This window comes from Schistocerca gregaria, unplaced genomic scaffold, assembly GCF_023897955.1.
Source record: "Schistocerca gregaria isolate iqSchGreg1 unplaced genomic scaffold, iqSchGreg1.2 ptg000582l, whole genome shotgun sequence".
NCBI classification, from domain to species: domain Eukaryota; kingdom Metazoa; phylum Arthropoda; class Insecta; order Orthoptera; family Acrididae; genus Schistocerca; species Schistocerca gregaria.
The window spans coordinates 1-12,594 of record NW_026061972.1 but is presented as its reverse complement, the minus strand read 5'-3'; the positions used below and the strand labels follow the sequence as shown (position 1 = coordinate 12,594).

Here is a 12,594-nt window from a genome sequence, read left to right as displayed (position 1 = left end):
TCTAAAGGTGCACTTTCACGTGTCGGAAGACGCTACTGCTACCGGCAGTCGTGGCCGAGTGGTTAAGGCGTCTGACTTGAAATCAGATTCCCTCTGGGAGCGTAGGTTCGAGTCCTGCCGACTGCGGAAATTTTGTAGCTCTCAAAAGATGGGCGTTCAGCTGCATTCTAGCAGTTGCGTCACTACTAAACACGTGGGTCGCCGGCAATGTGCAGTATTATTGGCTGCAGCGCTACAGTCGCACCCAGAAGCCACAGCTCATCGCCTCGTCACACTGCCGTCCACCAGGTGTGAGTGCAAGTGTCGCCTCTCTGGGCAGTGCAGATGTGTCCATTTTAGCTTGCAGACAATTACGTGTAGCAATTTATGAGCTAACGCAAGTCAAATGTTTTAGCGTGTGTATCTGCTAGATACTGCCTCTCACATGGTAGAGAGGCTCACTCCTTCTTGTGTCTCGTTCTCTGCACACGAGTTGCACGTGGCATCGATATAGCAAAGGTTTTCTAGAGAAAGCGAAGTCAATATTACATGAATCGAGTCGACATGTTTGCTTCTTACGATGATGGAATCAGAAGAAATGTGTGTGGTACTTCACTGCATCTGCTGCTCGCCTTTCAGCGTCCCTATGTCTTATCAGACGAAGATGACTGTGAAATTGGCGGCGATTCAGAGGTTAACGAAGACGCGCAAATCTGCGGACTTACGTGTGAGCCGAAATAGCTCAGTTGGGAGAGCGTTAGACTGAAGATCTAAAGGTCCCTGGTTCGATCCCGGGTTTCGGCAAGCGTATGTTTTGAAGCTGATGCCAATGGAATTGCTCCGAGTCTGTGATGATGTAGGTACAGCCGATAACAAAAATGACTCTATCCTGTAACTGTTCAGGTTGTCTAGTGCTTGCCGTAAGAGGAACACAGTAGGCAACTCCCTGAGAAGTAAGAAAATACGAAAAGTCCTACCGACTGCGTTCCTTTTTTTGTGTCAGGAGGTGAAGAACGTCTCCAACGGAACCGTGAAATGAGCGAAAACGTGGGAAGCATTGCATTCGAAATGCTTGTGAAATTTCCAATTACTCAGTGAGTGTCGACAAAACACGTAAATCCTCTACTCCAACGTATGAGACCTAACGACTGCTGCGGTTTGTTTTTGCATTGTGTGTCAGCATTCTTCGATAGTCTGCTACGAGCTTAGCGCGACACGTTTGTAGACAGCATTCAGGCGACGTTTAATTAGTAACAGCTCCATGCAGCGATAGCACAGCTGTGAAGGACATGAGTCAATGTACAGCTGTGCATCGTGGGATGTTCTCTGCTGTCGTGTGAGCCCGGATAGCTCAGTCGGTAGAGCATTAGGCTTTTAACCTAAGGGTCCAGGGTTCAAGTCCCTGTTCGGGCGGAAATTTTAATACTTTGGTAGCGATTCCTCTGGTAGCGGTGGAAACACTACGGAAAAGAATGCAGCTACGCCGTTTTCTGATGCCACATAGCTTTAAACCGTAGAAGTTGCATGTGTCGGAGAACCTCGACCTACGGGCAGTCGTGGCCGAGTGGTTAAGGCGTCTGACTCGAAATCAGATTCCCTCTGGGAGCGTAGGTTCGAATCCTACCGGCTGCGTGCGATTTTGCGTAAAGAGGAGCAAATATTTTCACACACGTGAACGCGGTTGCAAACCGATGGCGCCATCTTCAACAAGACGAAAATTTCCGTTTAACAATACTGAGTGTCGCGACGGCTGCTGCTTACTGTGGCTACCGGTTCTCCTCTCACTGACGCTGCGACTGCAGAAAGCCGTCGCAGGCCCACGAGTGCGCTCCCGTCATTTTCTCGCGTCGACGCCGAGTTCGTGAGTACACAGACGTGCTTGGAAGCGTTGGACAGAGCCAACATTCATTTCTCTCTTTTTTAAGAATCGCAATTCAGTCATTCGAGTGCGGAAAAAGCAATGGTGCAGCGTTTCTTTTCTTAAGATCTCGCAGCTACTTGCAAGTATGTCGACCACTTAAGACGACAGAAAACTAGCGTCAGCGGTGCGTCAGTGGGAAGTCGGTGAAGTCGCCATTGGAGCCATAAGCCAGTAATTACGTCATGCGAATCACTCGCACGCCACGCAGCTGTACGATAGCTCAGTCGGTAGAGCGTTTGATTTTCAACCAAAGGGTGTTGGGTTCAACGCCATGTCTAGGCGAAAATTAATACACTTTCGTAACGGCTAATGTGCTGGCAATGGAAACACTACAGAAAAGAGTGAGGCCACGCCGCTTTCTGCCATTGGATTGCTTCTAAAGGTGCACTTTCACGTGTCGGAAGACGCTACTGCTACCGGCAGTCGTGGCCGAGTGGTTAAGGCGTCTGACTTGAAATCAGATTCCCTCTGGGAGCGTAGGTTCGAGTCCTGCCGACTGCGGAAATTTTGTAGCTCTCAAAAGATGGGCGTTCAGCTGCATTCTAGCAGTTGCGTCACTACTAAACACGTGGGTCGCCGGCAATGTGCAGTATTATTGGCTGCAGCGCTACAGTCGCACCCAGAAGCCACAGCTCATCGCCTCGTCACACTGCCGTCCACCAGGTGTGAGTGCAAGTGTCGCCTCTCTGGGCAGTGCAGATGTGTCCATTTTAGCTTGCAGACAATTACGTGTAGCAATTTATGAGCTAACGCAAGTCAAATGTTTTAGCGTGTGTATCTGCTAGATACTGCCTCTCACATGGTAGAGAGGCTCACTCCTTCTTGTGTCTCGTTCTCTGCACACGAGTTGCACGTGGCATCGATATAGCAAAGGTTTTCTAGAGAAAGCGAAGTCAATATTACATGAATCGAGTCGACATGTTTGCTTCTTACGATGATGGAATCAGAAGAAATGTGTGTGGTACTTCACTGCATCTGCTGCTCGCCTTTCAGCGTCCCTATGTCTTATCAGACGAAGATGACTGTGAAATTGGCGGCGATTCAGAGGTTAACGAAGACGCGCAAATCTGCGGACTTACGTGTGAGCCGAAATAGCTCAGTTGGGAGAGCGTTAGACTGAAGATCTAAAGGTCCCTGGTTCGATCCCGGGTTTCGGCAAGCGTATGTTTTGAAGCTGATGCCAATGGAATTGCTCCGAGTCTGTGATGATGTAGGTACAGCCGATAACAAAAATGACTCTATCCTGTAACTGTTCAGGTTGTCTAGTGCTTGCCGTAAGAGGAACACAGTAGGCAACTCCCTGAGAAGTAAGAAAATACGAAAAGTCCTACCGACTGCGTTCCTTTTTTTGTGTCAGGAGGTGAAGAACGTCTCCAACGGAACCGTGAAATGAGCGAAAACGTGGGAAGCATTGCATTCGAAATGCTTGTGAAATTTCCAATTACTCAGTGAGTGTCGACAAAACACGTAAATCCTCTACTCCAACGTATGAGACCTAACGACTGCTGCGGTTTGTTTTTGCATTGTGTGTCAGCATTCTTCGATAGTCTGCTACGAGCTTAGCGCGACACGTTTGTAGACAGCATTCAGGCGACGTTTAATTAGTAACAGCTCCATGCAGCGATAGCACAGCTGTGAAGGACATGAGTCAATGTACAGCTGTGCATCGTGGGATGTTCTCTGCTGTCGTGTGAGCCCGGATAGCTCAGTCGGTAGAGCATTAGGCTTTTAACCTAAGGGTCCAGGGTTCAAGTCCCTGTTCGGGCGGAAATTTTAATACTTTGGTAGCGATTCCTCTGGTAGCGGTGGAAACACTACGGAAAAGAATGCAGCTACGCCGTTTTCTGATGCCACATAGCTTTAAACCGTAGAAGTTGCATGTGTCGGAGAACCTCGACCTACGGGCAGTCGTGGCCGAGTGGTTAAGGCGTCTGACTCGAAATCAGATTCCCCCTGGGAGCGTAGGTTCGAATCCTACCGGCTGCGTGCGATTTTGCGTAAAGAGGAGCAAATATTTTCACACACGTGAACGCGGTTGCAAACCGATGGCGCCATCTTCAACAAGACGAAAATTTCCGTTTAACAATACTGAGTGTCGCGACGGCTGCTGCTTACTGTGGCTACCGGTTCTCCTCTCACTGACGCTGCGACTGCAGAAAGCCGTCGCAGGCCCACGAGTGCGCTCCCGTCATTTTCTCGCGTCGACGCCGAGTTCGTGAGTACACAGACGTGCTTGGAAGCGTTGGACAGAGCCAACATTCATTTCTCTCTTTTTTAAGAATCGCAATTCAGTCATTCGAGTGCGGAAAAAGCAATGGTGCAGCGTTTCTTTTCTTAAGATCTCGCAGCTACTTGCAAGTATGTCGACCACTTAAGACGACAGAAAACTAGCGTCAGCGGTGCGTCAGTGGGAAGTCGGTGAAGTCGCCATTGGAGCCATAAGCCAGTAATTACGTCATGCGAATCACTCGCACGCCACGCAGCTGTACGATAGCTCAGTCGGTAGAGCGTTTGATTTTCAACCAAAGGGTGTTGGGTTCAACGCCATGTCTAGGCGAAAATTAATACACTTTCGTAACGGCTAATGTGCTGGCAATGGAAACACTACAGAAAAGAGTGAGGCCACGCCGCTTTCTGCCATTGGATTGCTTCTAAAGGTGCACTTTCACGTGTCGGAAGACGCTACTGCTACCGGCAGTCGTGGCCGAGTGGTTAAGGCGTCTGACTTGAAATCAGATTCCCTCTGGGAGCGTAGGTTCGAGTCCTGCCGACTGCGGAAATTTTGTAGCTCTCAAAAGATGGGCGTTCAGCTGCATTCTAGCAGTTGCGTCACTACTAAACACGTGGGTCGCCGGCAATGTGCAGTATTATTGGCTGCAGCGCTACAGTCGCACCCAGAAGCCACAGCTCATCGCCTCGTCACACTGCCGTCCACCAGGTGTGAGTGCAAGTGTCGCCTCTCTGGGCAGTGCAGATGTGTCCATTTTAGCTTGCAGACAATTACGTGTAGCAATTTATGAGCTAACGCAAGTCAAATGTTTTAGCGTGTGTATCTGCTAGATACTGCCTCTCACATGGTAGAGAGGCTCACTCCTTCTTGTGTCTCGTTCTCTGCACACGAGTTGCACGTGGCATCGATATAGCAAAGGTTTTCTAGAGAAAGCGAAGTCAATATTACATGAATCGAGTCGACATGTTTGCTTCTTACGATGATGGAATCAGAAGAAATGTGTGTGGTACTTCACTGCATCTGCTGCTCGCCTTTCAGCGTCCCTATGTCTTATCAGACGAAGATGACTGTGAAATTGGCGGCGATTCAGAGGTTAACGAAGACGCGCAAATCTGCGGACTTACGTGTGAGCCGAAATAGCTCAGTTGGGAGAGCGTTAGACTGAAGATCTAAAGGTCCCTGGTTCGATCCCGGGTTTCGGCAAGCGTATGTTTTGAAGCTGATGCCAATGGAATTGCTCCGAGTCTGTGATGATGTAGGTACAGCCGATAACAAAAATGACTCTATCCTGTAACTGTTCAGGTTGTCTAGTGCTTGCCGTAAGAGGAACACAGTAGGCAACTCCCTGAGAAGTAAGAAAATACGAAAAGTCCTACCGACTGCGTTCCTTTTTTTGTGTCAGGAGGTGAAGAACGTCTCCAACGGAACCGTGAAATGAGCGAAAACGTGGGAAGCATTGCATTCGAAATGCTTGTGAAATTTCCAATTACTCAGTGAGTGTCGACAAAACACGTAAATCCTCTACTCCAACGTATGAGACCTAACGACTGCTGCGGTTTGTTTTTGCATTGTGTGTCAGCATTCTTCGATAGTCTGCTACGAGCTTAGCGCGACACGTTTGTAGACAGCATTCAGGCGACGTTTAATTAGTAACAGCTCCATGCAGCGATAGCACAGCTGTGAAGGACATGAGTCAATGTACAGCTGTGCATCGTGGGATGTTCTCTGCTGTCGTGTGAGCCCGGATAGCTCAGTCGGTAGAGCATTAGGCTTTTAACCTAAGGGTCCAGGGTTCAAGTCCCTGTTCGGGCGGAAATTTTAATACTTTGGTAGCGATTCCTCTGGTAGCGGTGGAAACACTACGGAAAAGAATGCAGCTACGCCGTTTTCTGATGCCACATAGCTTTAAACCGTAGAAGTTGCATGTGTCGGAGAACCTCGACCTACGGGCAGTCGTGGCCGAGTGGTTAAGGCGTCTGACTCGAAATCAGATTCCCCCTGGGAGCGTAGGTTCGAATCCTACCGGCTGCGTGCGATTTTGCGTAAAGAGGAGCAAATATTTTCACACACGTGAACGCGGTTGCAAACCGATGGCGCCATCTTCAACAAGACGAAAATTTCCGTTTAACAATACTGAGTGTCGCGACGGCTGCTGCTTACTGTGGCTACCGGTTCTCCTCTCACTGACGCTGCGACTGCAGAAAGCCGTCGCAGGCCCACGAGTGCGCTCCCGTCATTTTCTCGCGTCGACGCCGAGTTCGTGAGTACACAGACGTGCTTGGAAGCGTTGGACAGAGCCAACATTCATTTCTCTCTTTTTTAAGAATCGCAATTCAGTCATTCGAGTGCGGAAAAAGCAATGGTGCAGCGTTTCTTTTCTTAAGATCTCGCAGCTACTTGCAAGTATGTCGACCACTTAAGACGACAGAAAACTAGCGTCAGCGGTGCGTCAGTGGGAAGTCGGTGAAGTCGCCATTGGAGCCATAAGCCAGTAATTACGTCATGCGAATCACTCGCACGCCACGCAGCTGTACGATAGCTCAGTCGGTAGAGCGTTTGATTTTCAACCAAAGGGTGTTGGGTTCAACGCCATGTCTAGGCGAAAATTAATACACTTTCGTAACGGCTAATGTGCTGGCAATGGAAACACTACAGAAAAGAGTGAGGCCACGCCGCTTTCTGCCATTGGATTGCTTCTAAAGGTGCACTTTCACGTGTCGGAAGACGCTACTGCTACCGGCAGTCGTGGCCGAGTGGTTAAGGCGTCTGACTTGAAATCAGATTCCCTCTGGGAGCGTAGGTTCGAGTCCTGCCGACTGCGGAAATTTTGTAGCTCTCAAAAGATGGGCGTTCAGCTGCATTCTAGCAGTTGCGTCACTACTAAACACGTGGGTCGCCGGCAATGTGCAGTATTATTGGCTGCAGCGCTACAGTCGCACCCAGAAGCCACAGCTCATCGCCTCGTCACACTGCCGTCCACCAGGTGTGAGTGCAAGTGTCGCCTCTCTGGGCAGTGCAGATGTGTCCATTTTAGCTTGCAGACAATTACGTGTAGCAATTTATGAGCTAACGCAAGTCAAATGTTTTAGCGTGTGTATCTGCTAGATACTGCCTCTCACATGGTAGAGAGGCTCACTCCTTCTTGTGTCTCGTTCTCTGCACACGAGTTGCACGTGGCATCGATATAGCAAAGGTTTTCTAGAGAAAGCGAAGTCAATATTACATGAATCGAGTCGACATGTTTGCTTCTTACGATGATGGAATCAGAAGAAATGTGTGTGGTACTTCACTGCATCTGCTGCTCGCCTTTCAGCGTCCCTATGTCTTATCAGACGAAGATGACTGTGAAATTGGCGGCGATTCAGAGGTTAACGAAGACGCGCAAATCTGCGGACTTACGTGTGAGCCGAAATAGCTCAGTTGGGAGAGCGTTAGACTGAAGATCTAAAGGTCCCTGGTTCGATCCCGGGTTTCGGCAAGCGTATGTTTTGAAGCTGATGCCAATGGAATTGCTCCGAGTCTGTGATGATGTAGGTACAGCCGATAACAAAAATGACTCTATCCTGTAACTGTTCAGGTTGTCTAGTGCTTGCCGTAAGAGGAACACAGTAGGCAACTCCCTGAGAAGTAAGAAAATACGAAAAGTCCTACCGACTGCGTTCCTTTTTTTGTGTCAGGAGGTGAAGAACGTCTCCAACGGAACCGTGAAATGAGCGAAAACGTGGGAAGCATTGCATTCGAAATGCTTGTGAAATTTCCAATTACTCAGTGAGTGTCGACAAAACACGTAAATCCTCTACTCCAACGTATGAGACCTAACGACTGCTGCGGTTTGTTTTTGCATTGTGTGTCAGCATTCTTCGATAGTCTGCTACGAGCTTAGCGCGACACGTTTGTAGACAGCATTCAGGCGACGTTTAATTAGTAACAGCTCCATGCAGCGATAGCACAGCTGTGAAGGACATGAGTCAATGTACAGCTGTGCATCGTGGGATGTTCTCTGCTGTCGTGTGAGCCCGGATAGCTCAGTCGGTAGAGCATTAGGCTTTTAACCTAAGGGTCCAGGGTTCAAGTCCCTGTTCGGGCGGAAATTTTAATACTTTGGTAGCGATTCCTCTGGTAGCGGTGGAAACACTACGGAAAAGAATGCAGCTACGCCGTTTTCTGATGCCACATAGCTTTAAACCGTAGAAGTTGCATGTGTCGGAGAACCTCGACCTACGGGCAGTCGTGGCCGAGTGGTTAAGGCGTCTGACTCGAAATCAGATTCCCCCTGGGAGCGTAGGTTCGAATCCTACCGGCTGCGTGCGATTTTGCGTAAAGAGGAGCAAATATTTTCACACACGTGAACGCGGTTGCAAACCGATGGCGCCATCTTCAACAAGACGAAAATTTCCGTTTAACAATACTGAGTGTCGCGACGGCTGCTGCTTACTGTGGCTACCGGTTCTCCTCTCACTGACGCTGCGACTGCAGAAAGCCGTCGCAGGCCCACGAGTGCGCTCCCGTCATTTTCTCGCGTCGACGCCGAGTTCGTGAGTACACAGACGTGCTTGGAAGCGTTGGACAGAGCCAACATTCATTTCTCTCTTTTTTAAGAATCGCAATTCAGTCATTCGAGTGCGGAAAAAGCAATGGTGCAGCGTTTCTTTTCTTAAGATCTCGCAGCTACTTGCAAGTATGTCGACCACTTAAGACGACAGAAAACTAGCGTCAGCGGTGCGTCAGTGGGAAGTCGGTGAAGTCGCCATTGGAGCCATAAGCCAGTAATTACGTCATGCGAATCACTCGCACGCCACGCAGCTGTACGATAGCTCAGTCGGTAGAGCGTTTGATTTTCAACCAAAGGGTGTTGGGTTCAACGCCATGTCTAGGCGAAAATTAATACACTTTCGTAACGGCTAATGTGCTGGCAATGGAAACACTACAGAAAAGAGTGAGGCCACGCCGCTTTCTGCCATTGGATTGCTTCTAAAGGTGCACTTTCACGTGTCGGAAGACGCTACTGCTACCGGCAGTCGTGGCCGAGTGGTTAAGGCGTCTGACTTGAAATCAGATTCCCTCTGGGAGCGTAGGTTCGAGTCCTGCCGACTGCGGAAATTTTGTAGCTCTCAAAAGATGGGCGTTCAGCTGCATTCTAGCAGTTGCGTCACTACTAAACACGTGGGTCGCCGGCAATGTGCAGTATTATTGGCTGCAGCGCTACAGTCGCACCCAGAAGCCACAGCTCATCGCCTCGTCACACTGCCGTCCACCAGGTGTGAGTGCAAGTGTCGCCTCTCTGGGCAGTGCAGATGTGTCCATTTTAGCTTGCAGACAATTACGTGTAGCAATTTATGAGCTAACGCAAGTCAAATGTTTTAGCGTGTGTATCTGCTAGATACTGCCTCTCACATGGTAGAGAGGCTCACTCCTTCTTGTGTCTCGTTCTCTGCACACGAGTTGCACGTGGCATCGATATAGCAAAGGTTTTCTAGAGAAAGCGAAGTCAATATTACATGAATCGAGTCGACATGTTTGCTTCTTACGATGATGGAATCAGAAGAAATGTGTGTGGTACTTCACTGCATCTGCTGCTCGCCTTTCAGCGTCCCTATGTCTTATCAGACGAAGATGACTGTGAAATTGGCGGCGATTCAGAGGTTAACGAAGACGCGCAAATCTGCGGACTTACGTGTGAGCCGAAATAGCTCAGTTGGGAGAGCGTTAGACTGAAGATCTAAAGGTCCCTGGTTCGATCCCGGGTTTCGGCAAGCGTATGTTTTGAAGCTGATGCCAATGGAATTGCTCCGAGTCTGTGATGATGTAGGTACAGCCGATAACAAAAATGACTCTATCCTGTAACTGTTCAGGTTGTCTAGTGCTTGCCGTAAGAGGAACACAGTAGGCAACTCCCTGAGAAGTAAGAAAATACGAAAAGTCCTACCGACTGCGTTCCTTTTTTTGTGTCAGGAGGTGAAGAACGTCTCCAACGGAACCGTGAAATGAGCGAAAACGTGGGAAGCATTGCATTCGAAATGCTTGTGAAATTTCCAATTACTCAGTGAGTGTCGACAAAACACGTAAATCCTCTACTCCAACGTATGAGACCTAACGACTGCTGCGGTTTGTTTTTGCATTGTGTGTCAGCATTCTTCGATAGTCTGCTACGAGCTTAGCGCGACACGTTTGTAGACAGCATTCAGGCGACGTTTAATTAGTAACAGCTCCATGCAGCGATAGCACAGCTGTGAAGGACATGAGTCAATGTACAGCTGTGCATCGTGGGATGTTCTCTGCTGTCGTGTGAGCCCGGATAGCTCAGTCGGTAGAGCATTAGGCTTTTAACCTAAGGGTCCAGGGTTCAAGTCCCTGTTCGGGCGGAAATTTTAATACTTTGGTAGCGATTCCTCTGGTAGCGGTGGAAACACTACGGAAAAGAATGCAGCTACGCCGTTTTCTGATGCCACATAGCTTTAAACCGTAGAAGTTGCATGTGTCGGAGAACCTCGACCTACGGGCAGTCGTGGCCGAGTGGTTAAGGCGTCTGACTCGAAATCAGATTCCCCCTGGGAGCGTAGGTTCGAATCCTACCGGCTGCGTGCGATTTTGCGTAAAGAGGAGCAAATATTTTCACACACGTGAACGCGGTTGCAAACCGATGGCGCCATCTTCAACAAGACGAAAATTTCCGTTTAACAATACTGAGTGTCGCGACGGCTGCTGCTTACTGTGGCTACCGGTTCTCCTCTCACTGACGCTGCGACTGCAGAAAGCCCGTCGCAGGCCCACGAGTGCGCTCCCGTCATTTTCTCGCGTCGACGCCGAGTTCGTGAGTACACAGACGTGCTTGGAAGCGTTGGACAGAGCCAACATTCATTTCTCTCTTTTTTAAGAATCGCAATTCAGTCATTCGAGTGCGGAAAAAGCAATGGTGCTGCGTTTCTTTTCTTAAGATCTCGCAGCTACTTGCAAGTATGTCGACCACTTAAGACGACAGAAAACTAGCGTCAGCGGTGCGTCAGTGAGGAAGTCGGTGAAGTCGCCATTGGAGCCATAAGCCAGTAATTACGTCATGCGAATCACTCGGCACGCCACGCAGCTGTACGATAGCTCAGTCGGTAGAGCGTTTGATTTTCAACCAAAGGGTGTTGGGTTCAACGCCATGTCTAGGCGAAAATTTAATACACTTTTCGTAACGGCTAATGTGCTGGCAATGGAAACACTACAGAAAAGAGTGAGGCCACGCCGCTTTCTGCCATTGGATTGCTTCTAAAGGTGCACTTTCACGTGTCGGAAGACGCTACTGCTACCGGCAGTCGTGGCCGAGTGGTTAAGGGCGTCTGACTTGAAATCAGATTCCCTCTGGGAGCGTAGGTTCGAGTCCTGCCGACTGCGGAAAATTTTGTAGCTCTCAAAAGATGGGCCGTTCAGCTGCATTCTAGCAGTTGCGTCACTACTAAACACGTGGGTCGCCGGCATTGTGCAGTATTATTGGCTGCAGCGCTACAGTCGCACCCAGAAGCCACAGCTCATCGCCTCGTCACACTGCCGTCCACAGGAGTGAGTGCAAGTGTCGCCTCTCTGGGCAGTGCAGATGTGTCCCATTTTAGCTTGCAGACAATTACGTGTAGCAATTTATGAGCTAACGCAAGTCAAATGTTTTAGCGTGTGTATCTGCTAGAATACTGCCTCTCACATGGGTAGAGAGGCTCACTCCTTCTTGTGTCTCGTTCTCTGCACACGAGTTGCACGTTGGCATCGTTATAGCAAAGGTTTTCTAGAGAAAGCGAAGTCAATATTACATGAATCGAGTCGACATGTTTGCTTCTTACGATGATGGAATCAGAAGAAATGTGTGTGGTACTTCACTGCATCTGCTGCTCGCCTTTCAGCGTCCCTATGTCTTATCAGACGAAGATGACTGTGAAATTGGCGGCGATTTCAGAGGTTAACGAAGACGCGCAAATCTGCGGACTTACGTGTGAGCCGAAATAGCTCAGTTGGAGAGGCGTTAGACTGAAGATCTAAAGGTCCCTGGTATCGATCCCGGGTTTCGGCAAGCGTATGTTTTGAAGCTGATGCCAATGGAATGCTCCGAGTCTGTGATGATGTAGGTACAGCCGATAACAAAAATGACTCTATCCTGTAACTGTTCAGGTTGTCTAGTGCTTGCCGTAAGAGGAACACAGTAGGCAACTCCCTGAGAAGTAAGAAAATACGAAAGTCCTACCGACTGCGTTCCTTTTTTTGTGTCAGGAGGTGAAGAACGTCTCCAACGGAACCGTGAAATGAGCGAAAACGTGGGAAGCATTGCATTCGAAATGCTTGTGAAATTTCCAATATACTCAGTGAGTGTCGACAAAACACGTAAATCCTCTACTCCAACGTATGAGACCTAACGACTGCTGCGGTTTGTTTTTGCATTGTGTGTCAGCATTCTTCGATAGTCTTGCTACGAGCTTAATACACGCGATAATAGTGT

The 12,594-nt window shown here is 49.0% G+C and overlaps 22 non-coding genes across 22 annotated transcripts; all 22 read left to right on the top strand.

Annotated features, from left to right (window-relative positions):
* Positions 1-44: 44 nt before the first annotated feature.
* Trnas-uga (transfer RNA serine (anticodon UGA)) lies at positions 45-126 on the top strand. The gene has a single exon. It is a non-coding gene; the product is annotated as a tRNA-Ser (tRNA).
* A 584-nt stretch (positions 127-710) lies between these two features.
* Trnaf-gaa (transfer RNA phenylalanine (anticodon GAA)) lies at positions 711-783 on the top strand. Its single transcript has one exon. It is a non-coding gene; the product is annotated as a tRNA-Phe (tRNA).
* A 536-nt stretch (positions 784-1,319) lies between these two features.
* Trnak-uuu (transfer RNA lysine (anticodon UUU)) lies at positions 1,320-1,392 on the top strand. The gene has a single exon. It is a non-coding gene; the product is annotated as a tRNA-Lys (tRNA).
* Positions 1,393-1,529: 137 nt separating this feature from the next.
* On the top strand, positions 1,530-1,611 carry Trnas-cga (transfer RNA serine (anticodon CGA)). Its single transcript has one exon. It is a non-coding gene; the product is annotated as a tRNA-Ser (tRNA).
* Positions 1,612-2,319: 708 nt separating this feature from the next.
* Positions 2,320-2,401, top strand: Trnas-uga (transfer RNA serine (anticodon UGA)). The gene has a single exon. It is a non-coding gene; the product is annotated as a tRNA-Ser (tRNA).
* A 584-nt stretch (positions 2,402-2,985) lies between these two features.
* Trnaf-gaa (transfer RNA phenylalanine (anticodon GAA)) lies at positions 2,986-3,058 on the top strand. The gene has a single exon. It is a non-coding gene; the product is annotated as a tRNA-Phe (tRNA).
* A 536-nt stretch (positions 3,059-3,594) lies between these two features.
* Trnak-uuu (transfer RNA lysine (anticodon UUU)) lies at positions 3,595-3,667 on the top strand. Its single transcript has one exon. It is a non-coding gene; the product is annotated as a tRNA-Lys (tRNA).
* A 137-nt stretch (positions 3,668-3,804) lies between these two features.
* On the top strand, positions 3,805-3,886 carry Trnas-cga (transfer RNA serine (anticodon CGA)). The gene has a single exon. It is a non-coding gene; the product is annotated as a tRNA-Ser (tRNA).
* Positions 3,887-4,594: 708 nt separating this feature from the next.
* Positions 4,595-4,676, top strand: Trnas-uga (transfer RNA serine (anticodon UGA)). Its single transcript has one exon. It is a non-coding gene; the product is annotated as a tRNA-Ser (tRNA).
* Positions 4,677-5,260: 584 nt separating this feature from the next.
* On the top strand, positions 5,261-5,333 carry Trnaf-gaa (transfer RNA phenylalanine (anticodon GAA)). The gene has a single exon. It is a non-coding gene; the product is annotated as a tRNA-Phe (tRNA).
* Positions 5,334-5,869: 536 nt separating this feature from the next.
* Trnak-uuu (transfer RNA lysine (anticodon UUU)) lies at positions 5,870-5,942 on the top strand. The gene has a single exon. It is a non-coding gene; the product is annotated as a tRNA-Lys (tRNA).
* Positions 5,943-6,079: 137 nt separating this feature from the next.
* On the top strand, positions 6,080-6,161 carry Trnas-cga (transfer RNA serine (anticodon CGA)). Its single transcript has one exon. It is a non-coding gene; the product is annotated as a tRNA-Ser (tRNA).
* Positions 6,162-6,869: 708 nt separating this feature from the next.
* On the top strand, positions 6,870-6,951 carry Trnas-uga (transfer RNA serine (anticodon UGA)). Its single transcript has one exon. It is a non-coding gene; the product is annotated as a tRNA-Ser (tRNA).
* A 584-nt stretch (positions 6,952-7,535) lies between these two features.
* On the top strand, positions 7,536-7,608 carry Trnaf-gaa (transfer RNA phenylalanine (anticodon GAA)). Its single transcript has one exon. It is a non-coding gene; the product is annotated as a tRNA-Phe (tRNA).
* Positions 7,609-8,144: 536 nt separating this feature from the next.
* Positions 8,145-8,217, top strand: Trnak-uuu (transfer RNA lysine (anticodon UUU)). The gene has a single exon. It is a non-coding gene; the product is annotated as a tRNA-Lys (tRNA).
* A 137-nt stretch (positions 8,218-8,354) lies between these two features.
* On the top strand, positions 8,355-8,436 carry Trnas-cga (transfer RNA serine (anticodon CGA)). The gene has a single exon. It is a non-coding gene; the product is annotated as a tRNA-Ser (tRNA).
* Positions 8,437-9,144: 708 nt separating this feature from the next.
* Positions 9,145-9,226, top strand: Trnas-uga (transfer RNA serine (anticodon UGA)). The gene has a single exon. It is a non-coding gene; the product is annotated as a tRNA-Ser (tRNA).
* A 584-nt stretch (positions 9,227-9,810) lies between these two features.
* Positions 9,811-9,883, top strand: Trnaf-gaa (transfer RNA phenylalanine (anticodon GAA)). Its single transcript has one exon. It is a non-coding gene; the product is annotated as a tRNA-Phe (tRNA).
* Positions 9,884-10,419: 536 nt separating this feature from the next.
* Positions 10,420-10,492, top strand: Trnak-uuu (transfer RNA lysine (anticodon UUU)). Its single transcript has one exon. It is a non-coding gene; the product is annotated as a tRNA-Lys (tRNA).
* A 137-nt stretch (positions 10,493-10,629) lies between these two features.
* On the top strand, positions 10,630-10,711 carry Trnas-cga (transfer RNA serine (anticodon CGA)). The gene has a single exon. It is a non-coding gene; the product is annotated as a tRNA-Ser (tRNA).
* A 713-nt stretch (positions 10,712-11,424) lies between these two features.
* Positions 11,425-11,507, top strand: Trnas-uga (transfer RNA serine (anticodon UGA)). The gene has a single exon. It is a non-coding gene; the product is annotated as a tRNA-Ser (tRNA).
* A 590-nt stretch (positions 11,508-12,097) lies between these two features.
* On the top strand, positions 12,098-12,171 carry Trnaf-gaa (transfer RNA phenylalanine (anticodon GAA)). Its single transcript has one exon. It is a non-coding gene; the product is annotated as a tRNA-Phe (tRNA).
* Positions 12,172-12,594: the final 423 nt, after the last annotated feature.